Source organism: Mus musculus, chromosome 16 (genome assembly GCF_000001635.26).
Source record: "Mus musculus strain C57BL/6J chromosome 16, GRCm38.p6 C57BL/6J".
In the NCBI taxonomy this organism is placed as follows: Eukaryota; Metazoa; Chordata; class Mammalia; order Rodentia; family Muridae; genus Mus; species Mus musculus.
Window position 1 is genome coordinate 6,070,161 of NC_000082.6, and position 16,376 is coordinate 6,086,536.

General features: G+C 41.6%; 1 protein-coding gene and 1 long non-coding RNA gene across 8 annotated transcripts in view; one reads left to right on the plus strand and one right to left on the minus strand.

The window, feature by feature from the left end:
* Nucleotides 1–16,376, plus strand: part of Rbfox1 (RNA binding protein, fox-1 homolog (C. elegans) 1) — a 1,527,688-nt gene that overhangs the window by 185,368 nt on the left and 1,325,944 nt on the right. The window lies entirely within an intron of this gene.
* Gm52235 lies at nucleotides 5,381–9,820 on the minus strand. Of its 2 annotated transcripts, XR_003951862.1 has the most exons (3): nucleotides 9,729–9,820; nucleotides 8,443–8,595; nucleotides 6,720–7,000 (listed from the first exon to the last, which is right to left on the minus strand). It is a non-coding gene; the product is annotated as a predicted gene, 52235 (long non-coding RNA). The 2 variants fall into 2 exon arrangements; XR_003951861.1 differs by having other exon boundaries at nucleotides 5,381–8,595.

Consider the following 16,376-nt stretch of genomic DNA (forward strand, 5'->3'; position numbering starts at 1 on the left):
TGGGGAATTGAAGAGCTACATATGTAGAATAGTAAATCAGGCTGGGAATGTTCTTTAATAGTGAAATATGCTAATTTCAAGTTCAGGGCTGGGGTCAGCTGGAATGCTCCCTGTTTTGACCTTTTAAAACCCTGCATATATCTTCTGAGCTTAAAAAGCCTCTCTCACTTTGCAAAAACCCCAAGTCTCTTCACTAAGTTAATTCCTAGATATATTTGCATTGAAGGACTGAAACTTTACACAGAAGCTTGTTTTGTTGTTGGCTGGTTTGTTTGTTTTTATAGGGCAAGGAGGGAGAGGAGAGCAAGCTAGTCTGTTTAGTCTGGAGTCGCCAATTATTCCACCCAGGTGGTTTTGTGAACCATTTGCATTGAGTGTGTCCTCTTGGGAGCCTCTGGTTGATATGGGAGGTTTGGGGACCTTCTACTCTGATTCTGGCAGCACTGAACTTGCCTTGTCAGACTTCTCCAAGGCAGCCATTTCTGCTGCCTCCTAGACTAGCTTTGGGTCTCTCTTACTCTTAAAACATCTTTTGGGAATGAGCCCTTGGCTCCCTGTGCTGATAAGTTGCATAGACCATTTTAATGGTGTCTGCCCTTATTCAAACTATTTAAGTCATTGTTCTGGGATCTTAGCTTAACTTGATAAAGAAAAGTAACATTACACTAAGTGGAGTGGTTTTCTGCTGAAAAGCAAGAACAGGGACCTCTCTTGGTCCAGTAACTACCAGATTTGTTTGTTTTTTTCTTTTCTTCACACTTTGTCCATAAAGCCGAAGTCTGCTTTCCATATTTTTTCTCTCTAAGCCCAGCTCCCTCACCTTGATATCATTTGTGCAGTAAGGTGAGTGATTTTTGTTCAGGGAAAGTGGAGGTCATGGTGTATGGGGCAATGTGCTATGCACAGACAGGCTGTTCTCCAGTTGAGCTGAGGTTGTGAACCCCGGTGCAACCCAGTAGTGGTGATAATTCACCTACATGGGATGGAAGGCGTTCCCTCATGTTTCCTGGAACCCTGGCTTCTGTCAAAGTTACCACCCGCACAGCCCCCCCCCCCCCCAGGAGAAGCGTGGCTAACAGTCACATAGACTATGTCCCAAGCTTCTGACCTTCAGGATAGACTCCTCCCAGTTACCTAGCAACTACAAGATAACAACCCACCATAAGAGGGGCTGCTTGGCCCCACCTCTCTCTCCTCTTACTCCCTTACTCTCTTTCTTCTAGCTTTCTTAAGCTTTTACTTTCCTTACTCTCCCTCCTACTCTCTCTTTTTCTTACTCTCTAGCCTTTCTTCTCTCTCTCCTTTCCTCCCTTCTCTCCTCTTGGACTGGCCATGGCCAGTCTCTCTCTCTCTCTCTCTCTCTCTCTCCTCCTCCTCCTCCTCCTCCTCCTCCTCCTCCTCCTCCTCCTCCTCCTTCTCCTCCTCCTCTCTTTCTCCCTGCTTTTCTACAATAACTCTCTAAAACCATAGACTGTCTCTGTTCATCAAGGCCCACTATGCTTGGACGATGGGGTAGGCTTTCTTCAAATGAGCTGTTTCTAATCTCCCGATGGAAGGCATTCCTATGCTCCAGACACGGACCAGACTTAGGATTCTCACCTGTGTAGGAAATCTCTCTCCCTCTGCCCTCTCTCCCGTAGCCCCAGAGCAAGGGTGTGACCCCAGAGCCCCTGGTATAAGGAGCTGCCCCTTGACCACCCCCAATCAAGTGCAGTCCAGTGGCTTCACACAGCCAGATGCCCACCAGGGGCCGAGTGGAAAGCGTCCGGCAGTCCTCCCAAGTTTGCCTGCCCAGAGCACAGGAACTCTGGCCAGATGTGAGCTCTCTCCCTCCCTCCCCCCTCCTTCCCCTACACCCCCAGGCCCACAATGGTGTGCCTGTTTATTTAAAGATGCTTAACAGTATCCCCTTCACTTGCCCACTAAATGATAATTCAACCCATTCTCCTCTCTCTAGACACTGTCTCTAGATGCCAGTATCCCAGGCACTTCAGATTGTTAGCACAATCCTCATGGTTGCTTCTTGTACCCCAGCTACATGAACGATCTCTCTTGCTGACAAAGTCCAAGCTTCTTGACACCAGCGGTCTGCAGACCTCTCTATCTACCTCATATCCCAGTTGTTTACCACCAGCTCCCAGATTTCATTCTTCAATATATATTTAATGTGATAACATGCCTGAGGTATTACCAAGGGAGGATGCATCCTTCCCTGGATCTATTTCATTGACTAGGAAATATCTCCACGTCTCATCTCTGAACATCTCATGAGATCAGCAGTTGTAAACAGACCACTGCAGCTTTGTTCTCTTCTCTATCCATAAAGATAACTGCTTCCTCCCCAGTGCCTTGTTCTCTTCCTGTGGCTAGAGTGAACTTATTTTTGTTCTCCTCTTGAATTGTTTCAGCGTGCTTTATCATGCTTTGTCCCTCTCTCCCTTGTGGACTGTTGATCCTGGGAGATGATTGTGTAGCCATGTCTCATTCTTCAGGTACACAGATCTTGGAAAGCACGTGTCCTCTCTCATATAATGCAGCCTGATTTCTTTTGTGTGCTCATGTGTGAATGTGTGTGCTCCTCTGTGCATTGCTGGTGCTCTTGTGTGTATGTGCTAGAGGCCAGAGCACAACTTTGACTATTATTTCCTCTGGAGCCATCTCCTACTTTATTTTCAGGCAAGGTCAATCTTTGGCCTGGAATTCAACAAGTAGGTTATCCTGGCTGGGCCATGAGTCACAGGAATCTACCTGTCTCTGAATCCCAGCTGTGTAATCATATAAGCACATGCCAACACATGTGCTTTTCTCCTTGTATAGTTCTGAGGATCAAATTGGGTCTTGCTGTTTGTAAGACTGTCCCTTTGCCTATCCTTCCTCCTCATTCCTAGCCTGTTTTTGTGCCTGTGGAAAAGTCTGCTTGAGTACCCCAGGGGTATGTTGAACATTTTATCATCTAGGTTGAATTAACTCATCCATAACATCTTGATTGGGACTGAGAAGTCTACAAGGATAATTCTCACACATTAACTCTCAACACTTAATGTGAGTACTGGTAGTGATATACACCAGAAATGTTCCGCATTCAGATGCTGAGGCAGGAGGATTTAGCAGGAATGCCACAAATTTGAAGCAAACTAGAGCTATGTAATCAGAACCTCCCCTTTTTTTTCAACAACTTTAATTCTTACAGATGGTAGGCATCTAGAGTGTAGAGATGGCTTTTTTTCATTTGTGTCCCTTATAGATCCTCTATCTATCTATCTATCTATCTATCTATCTATCTATCTATCTATCTATCTATCTATCTATCTATCATGTGTGTGTGTGTGTGTGTGTGTGTGTGTGTGTGTGTGTGTGAGATGCATTTATACATGTTCCTGAATGACCATGGGTATACATGTACTTGTTTGTGTGTACATATAAAGACCAGTGGTTGACTTCCTGTATCTTTCTCTTGCTTTCCATTGTGTTTTATTGATTTATTATTTTGAGATAGGCCTTCTTGCTGAAGCTGTAGCTCACTGGTTTGCCCATCTTCCTGGCACCAGTCATAGGAACCCTTCTGCTTCTCTTTCCCCAGTACTGAGATTTGAACTCAGCTCCTAAATATGCACATCACCCAGTAAGCCATGGGCTCAACTCTCCTCTGTGGCTTGAAGGGAAATAGGCATTGAGAAGAGGCTGATGACAGAACAGATTCAAGGGTATACACACTCCACTTTTTCCAGTCTTATTATTTCCACCTCTTCATGGGAACTTCGAAAACCACCCAGAAGTGCTCTCTCCTCACTGGCTTCATTCTGATTTCTTAATGAGAACTTTCTACAACTACCCATGAGCTGTAGTTTCAAACTCGGTAGCAAAAGGCAAGCAAAGTATCTACCAAATCTACAGGAAAACCGTGTCCTGGACATTATAACCATAATGTGTTTATTCTTTTACGTGATTATTTCCTTCTAGTTACAATCTATGATCTGAGCAATCCGAGTGTTTCCTCATTGCCTTTGCCAATATGCTCAGATGGAAAAAAATGTTGATCTTTTCCCCTCTGCATATCTGCCTTTGAATGATTTATCTTTTTAACTAGAGATGCACTTGAATGTTGACTTTTGAGAAACTTTTCCTATTTCCCTTTTTTCCCTGCCTTGGAAGGTCTCCTTTGATAGCCAGCCTGCTCTTCCTGACTTGCTTCTGATTGTTCACCTTCTGCCCACTTAAGCTAAGGTCCTTTGGTGCATGCTTGGGATTTTAGCTGTGCAAGTTCAAAAGAAGGCCCTCTTGAGGTAACCTGTTCTGACATTTCTGCGTCTTAACACAAAGCTTTGCTGGATTAATGGGCTAGCTACAAATGGCTCTTAGCTTCAGTCACTGCTCACCTCTGTGTGTGAGGGGAACTGTCTGTCTATTCATGTGGGGGATACTTTTTTATTTTTTTGTATGATTCGCCTAAATCTAGAAACAAGTGTTATTATTGAATGTCCCACTTTTAGTAGAGGTATATTTGAGAGAAAAAAATCACCCCATAGTCGGAATGTACTACCATTTTGTCAGTCTGAATAGTCCGAAGAAATGGGAGGTTCTGTTGTGGAGTTTATGGTTTTACGGTCTTGCTGGCCTCTTGGAACTGAAATGATGTGATAAGAAAGGTTTTAAAAATTAATAGGACACCAGTGGAATTGAGTCTTGTTGACAGGAATGTCAGGGAAATTATGAGTTGGAATGGGGGAGTCCATTTTACATTCTATCCACTTCTATTCTCACTTAAGTGATGTTGCCCTGGGGCACCTCAATCATCAGCCCTCATGGTACATGGTAGAGTATCTCAAAATATTTTGGCCATCTCTGAATTAAAACTGAGTTATAAACCACACTATTTATATCTTTGGATCTATTTATTTCCCACTGTGCTTCAGTGTTACATAGGTAGTTACTACATAGTAGGTGCTGATAAATATGCTAAATGAGTGTATACATAACTCAAAAACTGTATAAACAATGCTAAAGGAAGGTTTGCATGGCATATGTCCTTTCATTTATAGCTGTAAATGTCAGTCAAAAATGGCTCTTTAAAAAATATTATTACTTGTGTGTGTGTGCTTATGTGTGTGTGTTACACATGTGCATCTTATTGTGTGCCATGACACACATGAGGAATCCAAAGGATAAATTATGGGAGTTAGTTTTCTCTTTCCAACATGTAGTTTGGGTATTGAACTCAGGTCAGGCTGGGCAGAAGTACCTTTGCCTGCTGAGCCACCTTGATGGCCCTAAAATAGGTTATTTTCAATCAACTCATTTATTCATCCAAAATGAACTTCCAGGAGAATCATGCTCTTGAGTAAGCTGCATAGAGCTGAGAAAACTCACTGAGCTAAGAATATGAAGGGGGATAGCCAGCTGCCATGTTTATTTTTAATATGAGAAAGATCTGCTTTTGTAACATGTAGCTCACAACGCACAGGCTAGCTTGCTTCCAAACGGAAATATTTTTGTCAGTGGAATGAAATAATTCCCTGGAAACTTCTGCGAGTTCCCAGTGTGTCTCTTCAGATATTTTATGTGCTGAAAACAAAGCTGGGACCTCTGCAGGCTGAGTCTCTTCCTTCTGAAGTGTCGCATGCCAGGCAAGTGGGAGCAGGACATTACCTGCGATTCTCAGCCGGAACACGGTGGGGCCATCATGTCTGTATAATTCAGCCATGCAGGAAGCTGGCAGAGTATCAGGCTCACTTGGACGTGGAAACCCTGAGTCTCTGAGAGGGGCCAGAGAGAAAGCAAATGTTCAGCTGAGGATGAAGTTCCCGTAGGTGGGTGATGACTTTGTTCGACTTTAGATGAGAAAGGTCAGGTTCAATTTCCTATTGAGCAAGTGGTACATGCATGTATGCCTGCCTTCCTTCCTTCCCTCTATCCCTCCTTTCTTCCCTCCCTCAATTCCTCATTTCCTTCCTTCTTTTCTTGCTTGATTTCCTTCCCTCCCTCCTTCACTTCTCTGTTTCTTTATCTTTTCTTTTTTTAAAGATAAAGTTTGATGTAGCTTTCCTTTCTTTCTTTCTTTTTTGTTTCCTCAGGCAGGGTCTCCTGTAGCCCACGATAACATTAATCTCACTGTGTAGCTGAGGGTGGCTTTGGACTTCTGATCTTCTTGCCTCCACTTTCTTAGCACTAACGTTTTAAACGTGCGCCACCACATCCAGTTGATGCAGCACTGCTAGAGACCTAGGGCTCTATGCATGTTGTGTAAGCAACTAGTCTGATAGAGCTACATCCACAGCCCAAGTGATGCTTTCCTCCTCGAGAATTACTTTGTAGAGTAAACCCAGGTGGCTGGAGCTCTCAGCTTCTTCACCTTCAACAGCAATAAAGCATCCCTTCTTAAGAATTCATTATGGCAATGCAGGAGACCTAGACAGAAAACTTACCTGACACACATGCAGAAAGTTGACTTCTCTTTGTGTACCATCTGCAAATTATCTCTTTGCTTTCCTTGCTAATTACTGATCTATATAATTATATATGTCTACATATAAATAAATCCTGCCTATTTATTCTACCTCTCTGTGAATATAGATGTATTTACCATCTATGTATCTCAATGTGTGTAGACACATAAGTGTACTATAAACAGAGTGTATCATCTGTGTTTATGTGTGTAAATAAGTATCTATTTACCTAGCATCTACTTACCATCTTTATACATGTAGGTAAATCTATCTGCATATAGAAATCTGTTCATGCATTCATTTACATGCTCCACACCCATGCCTGTATAAAGTCATTGGCATCCAAAGCATGTATGAAATTCACTTCTATAAAGTGTTAGTTGGTGCAAATTCATGGATACTTTTATTGCCTGTACAATAATACTCTAGGGACACTGAAAAGACAGAAAAAGGAAAGAGGTCTAGACATGGTGGAGTGTCCTTATAATCTTAGCACTTGGAGGCTGTTCCAGCAGGATTACAACTCTGCGGGCCATCTTGGGCTATACCATGAGAGCCTGTCTCAGATAGGAAAATCAAAACAAAAACAAAAACAAAAAAAATTGGGAGAGGAAGGAAAGAGGAAAGAGATGATTAAAGCTTGATTAAAGTTGTTATTTGTGCATTCCTCTAGACAAGACTCAGCCATTTCCTGACAACCTGCAGTCCATATTGTTGATATTTTTCTTCTTAACCAATACGATAATATTTGTGTTTGTGTGGGACAGGGTTTTGCTATTTAGCCCAGACTAGACTTAAATGTGCAATTATCCTGCCTTAACCCCTTGAGTGCTGGAATGACAGGTGTGTGCGCACCTCCAAGCTCAGGTTTAAATGTAATGTTTTCTAAAAGATGCTACTTTTAGTTGTATGTGTGAGTGTGGATATGTCTGTGGTTCCAAGAAGGCCAGAGAGGATGTTGGTACTCTGAAACAGGAATTACAAGGGATTTGTAAGCCAAACATGTGGGTGTGGGGAATTGAGTTCTATACCTCCAAAAGAGCTTTAATATATAATATGTGCTCTACGCCGCTGAGCCACCTCTCAAGCTCATACAGCACTTTATGTGTGTGAATGTCTTGTTTTGCAATAGGGTGATAGGGGCATCCATAGCCATTGGCTATACATAGGCATGTGCTTCCTCCCTGGAATTCTGAGCCATGGCTCTCATAATTGCTTGGATGCTATTGTAATAGGGACCACATCATTGCTGTTATTTAGGCTTCTTTCATTACCATCAGGGATGGTCAGTTTTTTAACATGCTTCAAATGTGAGTACATTTTTCTATAAAGATCTGCTGTGTGTTGACATCTCAGATGCCCAATGACACATAGATGGCCATGATTAGAAGTTCTGTAGTCTTCCAGTGCCTTGATGGATTTTAACCGATCTTTCCCCAACTAACTGTCATATTTTTAACATTATCTTAGTTCCAGTCAATACACGATGATCAGTTTGCTGCCCTGTTCCTTGCTTTTGGGGGGCACCTCTTTCCCTTTTGATATCATCCTTCCTGCACATGTTACCAATGGGAAAAGGTAGACATGAATGCACAGTGAGAACTCATGGAGGGGCTTATGTCATGTGAATCTTTAGTAATAGTGTGTGTGTGTGTGTGTGTGTGTGTGTGTGTGTGTGTGCGTGTGTGTTTATTTGTATTCTTGGAGTTGTTGTTTGATTGTTGGACAGGGTCTCTAACTCAACCTGGATCTCTCTGATTCAGCTATTTGGCTGGCCAGAGAATCCCAGTAGTACTCCTGCCCCTACCTTCCAGCATTAGCATTGTAAGTGCCTACCTGGTGTGAGGGAGGTTTTCATATTTGTGTGGCAAGCATTTGAGCAATCCCCCCAACCCTCTCATAAGTCCTGTGGGTGGTGGTGCATGTAACTTATGGGAGTATGAACTGGATTGCTCACTCTGTCCCCTTTTCTCTCAGTCACGGTTCAAGAGCCACCCACTTTGGGACTATCAGTTGGTCCCCAAGCTCCTCCACAGTCTTCTTTCCTCCTGGGAAGTGAGTCCTTTTGATAGGATGAACACCTGGAAGGAGTTTGATGGTAGTATCTGACATCAGAATGACGACCTCCACAAACGTATTCTCTGCTGCCGAGCTGTTGGTGGAACCAGCAATGTGTTACAGAAAACCAGGGTCTCTGCTCTGAACTCTTCCTATCAAACACAGCAGCTTTGAGATGCTTACAGCAGTAAAGCAACCCTAAAACACGAGTCCTCTGAAAAATGAGTCTCCATCTACTGTCTCACCTCCCACACTGCCCTCAGAACATCCAAAGCTGGATTGTAAAGCTCTTCCTCCAAGGATTAATTGGATCAAGATCAGCCCTATCTGGAATGTACATTTAATACTTGGGAATGATGTCAGTAATATATGTAAGAGATTTTTATATTAGATAACTGCTCATTAAAAGTCAATCCTCCCCCCCTAGGGTTTTAAAATAGAAAGTATTCACCTTTTGCAAATGAGGAGAGTGAAATTTTCTTTAACTCATGATACAATGAAAACGGGAAGAAAGGGAATTGCTCACAATACAATATGACTCTACCACATTTGCATAATTTAGGCATAAAATGTAATACCCTGCTCACACGCTTTTGTCTTGAATGAAATTGGTTTTCAAGTAATGTGTGGGGAATCATAACCAGCTTTAGCAAAATGGATAATGTCAGAAAGAAAAAGTTCCTGTTAGCCTAGAAGGCTTCGCCGAAGCATAGATCCACTGTGCAATGGTTTTCAAAAGGTTGTCTTGTAACTTAATGCATAGGAATTTGTGAACCAGACAGAAGAAAGTTGGCCAGGCTCTTTGATGTCTAATAGGGTAATCAACCATGTGAGACCTTAGGACAAGATCTTTTTCTAGAAGCCTAAAAGTCACTAGGTGATAAATGTTCTGAGAACATTTTTTTAAAAAAGGCTTAAATCCTCATAACTGCTTTACAAAATATGGGAGCTTCTTATAAATTTGTACTAGTGATGAATTTTTAGAAGTGCACAGCTGAGCACATGCAGCCCACTCTACAGATGGAGAGGCTGAGACTGAGAAAGGGGATGCATGACCTAGGTTACATGCTGAAGTGACATAATTTAAGGATGTGTGTGTTTGTGTGTGTGTGTGTGTGTGTGTGTGTGTGTGTGTGTGTGTGTGTGTGTGTGTATGCCCCAGAAATTGCTTCTTTAATACATGGTAATAATAGAAAGGTCTGCAGACTGCTCATTGCAAAAACTAACCTCCAAGGGTTTTTATATTCATATTTTCTCCCATGGTCTTGCTGATTAGTCTTTTATGTTTATTTTCCAGTCTTTGAGATAAACCACCATGATCCTTTGTTTTGAAAATGTAAAAGCTAAGAGATCACATTTCTCATGTGTTTCCTGGGAGAATGTAAAAGATAAATACGGTTATTAGTTTGTATAACTTTCTGTTATAGATAAATTAGTCATCTACTCCAGTCCTAGTTAGAACATAAACTCTCTGAGGACTTTATTGTTTTTCTTTTCCTTCCTTCCTTCCTTCCTTCCTTCCTTCCTTCCTTCCTTCCTTCCTTCCTTCCTTCCTTCCTTCCTTCCCTTCCTTCCTTCCTTCCTTCCTTCCTTCCTTCCTTCCTTCCTTCCTTCCTTCCTTCCTTCCTTCCTTCCTTCCTTCCTTCCTTCCTTCCTCCCTCCCTCCCTCCCTTCCTCCCTCCCTTCCTTCCTTCCTCCCTCCCTTCTCCCTTCCTTTCTCTCTCTCTCTCTCTCTCTCTCTCTCTCTCTCTCTTTCTTTCTTTCTTTCTTTTTCTTATTGTGTGTGTGTTGTGTGTGTGTGCATGTCAGAGGGCAACATCATTCAGGAGTTAGTCTTTTTTTTTTTTTTTTTAACCATAGTGGTTACAGGTATTGAACTTGGGTTATCAGGCATGATGACAGGCGGCTTTATCCCCTGTGCCATCACACTGGCTTCTGAAACCTTCTTCAAATACATTGGTAAGAGCCTTTGTTTCAGTACGTTTCACAATGGAGTCTGAGACCTGGAATTTTTTGGAGGATTCTCTACTACTGATTGCTTTGAATCAGTGATGGAAAACCAGGTGTTTTGGGTTCTCATCTTGAGAACTACTGTGCTCCTCAATGGCTCATCCCTCGTGCTATTTTTAGCTCATTGTATCAAGCTGTCCATTTGTAAAAATCACATAGAGCAATACTATAAATAGACCCTGATTTCCAAGGCTTGCAGCTGGAGTGACCACAGAATGACCCTGTGTAAAAGTGGAATTTAAGGGAACACTCATATTACTTCACTCACAGGAGACTCTGGGTGCTTGGCCTTTTCTCTTCATGCTGTTTCTTGCTTTCTTCATCATTTTTGCTAGTCAGAAAATGGGGTAGCCATGATAGGATCACAAATGTGGAGGCCATTTTAGAATAGGGGTGAATTGATATTTTTCCAAGAATAGCTATCATAGCTATGTGATGCTCGTCTCCAAACTTGCTATGTGATGCTCATCTCCATCTCCAAACTGCTTTGGGATGGAAATTGGAAAAATGAGATATATTTACCAATGACAGTAACCCTGCATTGACACACACACACACACACACACACACACACACACACACACACACACACAAATAGATACATACATTCACACAAACTCATACACATAGACACATGCAGAAACTCTCTCACATACACAGCCACACACATAGCTTATCATATTACTTAATCTCTACAAGGAAGGATGTTCTGCCATTTACAATAATGTGGTGAAATTGGAGGCCATTCATTGTGTCTAATAGCATAATCTTGGCACAGAAAGATAAGTACTATGGGATCTTTTTAATGCGTAGAATGTATAAAGTTGAACTCAAAGAAGAAAAAATGGTATCCTTAAGTGTCTATGAGACATGAGGAAGATTAGGCAGATATCGCACAAGTGATGTACAATTTTAATTATAACTATTAGCAAGAGATGGGACCTCATAAAATTGCAAAGCTTCTGTAAGGCAAAAGACACTGTCAATAAGACAAAAAGGCCACCAACAGATTGTGAAAAGATCTTTACCAATCCTAAATCTGATAGGGGACTAATATCCAATATACTCAAAGAACTCAAGAAGCTGGGCTTCAGAAAATCAAATAACACCATTAAAAATGAGGTACAGAGCTAAAGAAAGAATTCTCAACTGAGGAATACCAAATGGCTGAAAAGCACCTAAAAAATGTTCAACATCCTTAATCATCAGTGAAATGCAAATCAAAACAACCCTGAGATTCCATCTCACACCAGTCAGAATGGCTAAGATCAAAAACTCAGGTGACAGCAGATGCTGGTGAGGATGTGGAGAAAGAGAAACATTCTTCCATTGTTGGTGGGATTGCAAGCTGGTACAACCACTCTGGAAATTAGTCTGGCCATTCCTCAGAAAATTGAACATAGTACTACCAGAAGATCGAGCAATACCTCTCCTGGGCATATACCCAGAAGATGTTTCAACTTGTAATAAGGACACATGCTCACTATATTCATAGCAGCTTTATTTATACTAGTCAGAAGCTGGAAAGAACCCAGATGTCCTTCAACAGAGGAATGAATACAGAAAATGTGGTACATTTACACAATGGAGTACTACTCAGCCATTAAAAACAATGAATTTATGAAATTCTTAGGCAAATGGATGGATCTGGAGGGCATCATCCTGAGTGAGGTAACCCAATCACAAAAGAACTCATATGATATGCACTCACTGAGAGGTGAATATTTGCCCAGAAACTTGGAATACCCAAGATACAATTTGCAAAACACATGAAACTCAAGAAGAAGGAAGACCATAGTGTGGATACTTCATTTCTCCTTAGAATGGGGAACAAAATTCCCATGGAATGAGTTACAGAGACAAAGTTTGGAGCTGAGACAGAAGGAAGGACCATCCTGAGACTGCCCCACCTAGGGATCCATCCCATAAACAGCCACCAAACCCAGACACTATTGCATATGCCAGTAAGATTTTGCTGACAAGACCCTGATATAGCTGTCTCTTGTGAGGCTCTGCCAGTGCCTGGCAAATACAGAAGTAGATGCTCACAGTCATCTATTGGATGGAACAGAGGGCCCCCAATGGAGGAGCTAAAGAAAGCACCCAAGGAGCTGAAGAGGTCTGCAACCCTATAGGAGGAACAACAATATGAATTAACTAATACCCCCAGAGCTCGTGTCTCTAGCTGTATATGTAGCAGAAGATGGCCTCGTTGGCCATCATTGAGAGGAGAGGCCCCTTGGTCTTGCAAAAATTATATGCTCCAATACAGGGGAATGCCAGGGCCAGGAAGCTGGAGTGGGTGTGTTGGGGAGCAGGGCGGGGGGGGGGTATAGGGGACTTTCGGATAGCATTTGAAATGTAAATGAAGAAAATATCTAATAAAAATGTTTTTGAAAAAAAAGATGATTAGAGATTAATCAATGAATAAAATTAACACCATTACATTAAAAAAAAGAGAGAACTGTTGGACTATTTGTTGATTTTAGATAACGGCATATTGTATTGTTTCTTAAAATTGCTGAGGGAGTAAATTTTAAGTGTTCTCACAATAAATAAATAGTGAGGTTGCATAGGTGTTAATTAACTTGATTTAGTACTTTGACAAAATATAAGTTTATTTTTTTTCAAAATGAAGTATATATATATATATATAGAGAGAGAGAGAGAGAGAGAGAGATGAGAGATAGAGAGAGTCATAAACATGGAAAATAAAACCAGGATTGAAGAGGAAGTAAAAGCATCATCCCTGACATTTATTGATGGCTGTTTCTCTTCTATGCCCTCAGGTGTTCCAGGTCAGTGGGTGGGTGTGGTATGTAGGGTAATTCTTCCTTCTGTTAGTCTTATTGTCAAGCCCTGTTGGGCAGAAGCAGCAGCCTCTGAGAGGGGCTTAAGATGAATGACAGATCCTTACCTTTCTACCCCAGGGGCCACAGTATCACCCTCTGGACTGAAAGACCATTTATAAAGCTCCCTGGTTTGCCTTTATTATTTCAAAGAGAAGGAAATCAAAAGCAGGTACTCTTTCTCCAAAAAAAAAAAAAAGACATTTATGTGGATGGTTTCTATGCCTGCAGTGAGCCTTAGTCACTCACATGCACAGAGTTCAGAAGCTATGTCCTGCTTGGTGCCCAGTGTGTAAGACACGCGTGGATTGGCTTCTTCCACACAGCATCATCCTGGCTCTGGTCTGACGTCGGTGTGTGTAGGGCATGTCTCAATTCAAGAATGGAAAGAGCTTATACCTGTGTTTTGTAGGGACTGAGGGGCACACAGCAGACTGAGTGTCTCATAAAACAGATGTAGAGAGCTTCCTGCTTTTCAGGCATGCGAGAGATGAGCTATGAGCTAATAGTGCTCTCTGATGACAAGCCAGAAGGGAGTTCAGACGTGTATGAACTTGATTTCGTAGACAAACTCAATTGTAGCTATTGGTGTCCTCCTAGAAATTCAAGACATAATGCTCACTTCTCATATTTTAGTGGTTGCAAGACAACCTCCCTATCTTGGGAGAAATGGATAGTTTTAAATGGAGAAAATGTGCACGTTAAAGTTGGTGGTCTTTGAAATTAAGAATGGGAAATTTCCTTTTGGTAGAATGTGGCATGTGGTGCCTTTAGGGTATTTGTTCTGTTAATATGATTTTATTTAAAGAACAAGAAAAGATATGATTCTCTCTTTGTACATTGAATGCACCAAAAAAAAATCCCTCCTCTCCAGTGCACTTGACTGTGAATCTCAATGCTTACATGATGGAAATAATAACAGGAAATTGTAGATAATAATAAATATATTCCTTACCCTGTCTTCTTTTCCAAAGGTTTTTTATAGCTGTACACAAACACCTTTTCTTTTTGTAGAAGCAAGATGCTGAGAACAGAGAAATGACTGATTGGAGTGGATCATTTTAATTCTTTAAAAATACTACAATACTGTTAATCAACAGTGTCTATGGAGTTTTTCTCTATACCTGGTATAATACATTGTGAGTATCGAGAATGTAAGAATTATAACTGCATTAGGATTGTCTTGAGGAAAATGTTCTTACTTACAGAGGTCTGAGGTTGCAGCTTGTTGGCCTGTGGTCATGCAGTTATTTAATGGAGGGCTTGGTGTTAGAGGTCAGATACCTTCTTCTGGAGCTTAAACCTCACCGGCATCTCGAGGTTGAGGCTTCTAATCACTGTTAATTCAGCCCCCACACTACTGGGCATCAGCACATTGGACTGGAGTCAGCTGGATAGAGGGAACCGATGCTCAGAGAAGTCTGGTGGTCCAGCTGAGCTTGGGAGGTTTAATTTCTTCCTTTATAGCCACCCAGGAAGACCTTCATTTTTCTAACTGAGTAAATGTCTTAGGCAGGAGTTTTGAGAGAAGATTTGCATGCCTGTTCTGTGGCTTTTAACAGGTGCTACCCAAGGACATCTCTACAGGGAGATGCACATAGAACAAAATGCTAAGACAATACAACATCGTCATGAGCAGGTGGCGTGCATGCCATGCATCTGCTGTCTTTACAGGGAGCCCATCTGTGCAGGCAGTACTGCACGTTGGTCGTGAGTAATAGACATAGTCTCTTTTGGAAGACAGGCATTGTCTGAAAGGAGAAATACTAAGCCAATAAACTGGGATACCCTTACCCTTACCACTTTAGGATGCTTCCAGTTACCTCTACATTTTAAGATAGAAATAAAATAGGAGAATATCTATTTAGGTGAGTTGATAAGAAGAGATGCTTTGGAAAAGCAATAACTAAACTGAAATCTGAATTCAAGCAGGGAACAGTTATACAGGAAAATATTATAATGTGTGTGTGTGTGTGTGTATATGTAAAAGCAGACGTGCTGAACCTAGCACAAGTCTTTAGTGTGAAAATGAGGTTAAGTTTCTAGAGTCACTCAATGATGCAGTCTCCATTATGTTTTCCCATTTTTAAACCTATTGCCTACAATTCTCATAGGCAATGAATGTCTTCTACCTTATTGTTATAGAAAAAAAAAGAGAATAGATAAGGATTCTACCTCTACCTATCCAGAATCCAGTTTCCCAGAGCACAGAGATGCCAGTTGTGGTGGGTGAACCCATGCTTTATAGGACTTGGAATCTGAGCCCACTTATGACCCATTAGGGTGAATACTGTAATTGATTAGCCATGTCTGCTACCAACTTAGCATTAGAAGGCCGGGTTATATATAGTGTATGTTTGCCTCTCTCTAATGACCCTTTATTTATCTGGCTTGTACTGATAATTTGAAAATGTACTTGTAACTTTCAGTTTTCTGTTCCTTCTTTTTCTGTCTGATTTAAATAAAATAGTCAGCAATAATTGAAACCAATCAAAGAAGGAAATATATACAGGGAGACAACACTGTGTAATTTCACCAAAGGATCTCAACAAAGCAAATGGTGCATCGGCAGGCATTGGATTCCTCCTTCTCTCAGTTTACAATGTTAGTGTGATTAATATATAAAGACCAAGATTTTCTGATGTTTGGAATTTGCCCTATTTCTCTATGAGCTTTGTATCTCCCAGAATAGCAGTGCTGATCCGTTTCCTTAAAAATACATCGGATGCCTAAGTGCTTATTTTGCAAGGGCAGCAAAATAATTGGACACAGCAGCTAAGAGCACAGGGGCCCTCTGCTTCCTGAGGAGAGGAGAATGTGGAGTCCCTGCCTGATGGAATGTCACACCAGGAGGCCAGGGACCTCAGCTCTGTGCCAGTGCCACAGAGCAGGATGTTTAAAGGCTATTTATGGAATCAGGGCTGCAGGACTGCAGCTAATTCTCAAAGGGCTCCAGCGAAGGCTTCCCTGGATCATAAAACATATGTTCTTTTAGATATTGGGATCAAATGGAAGA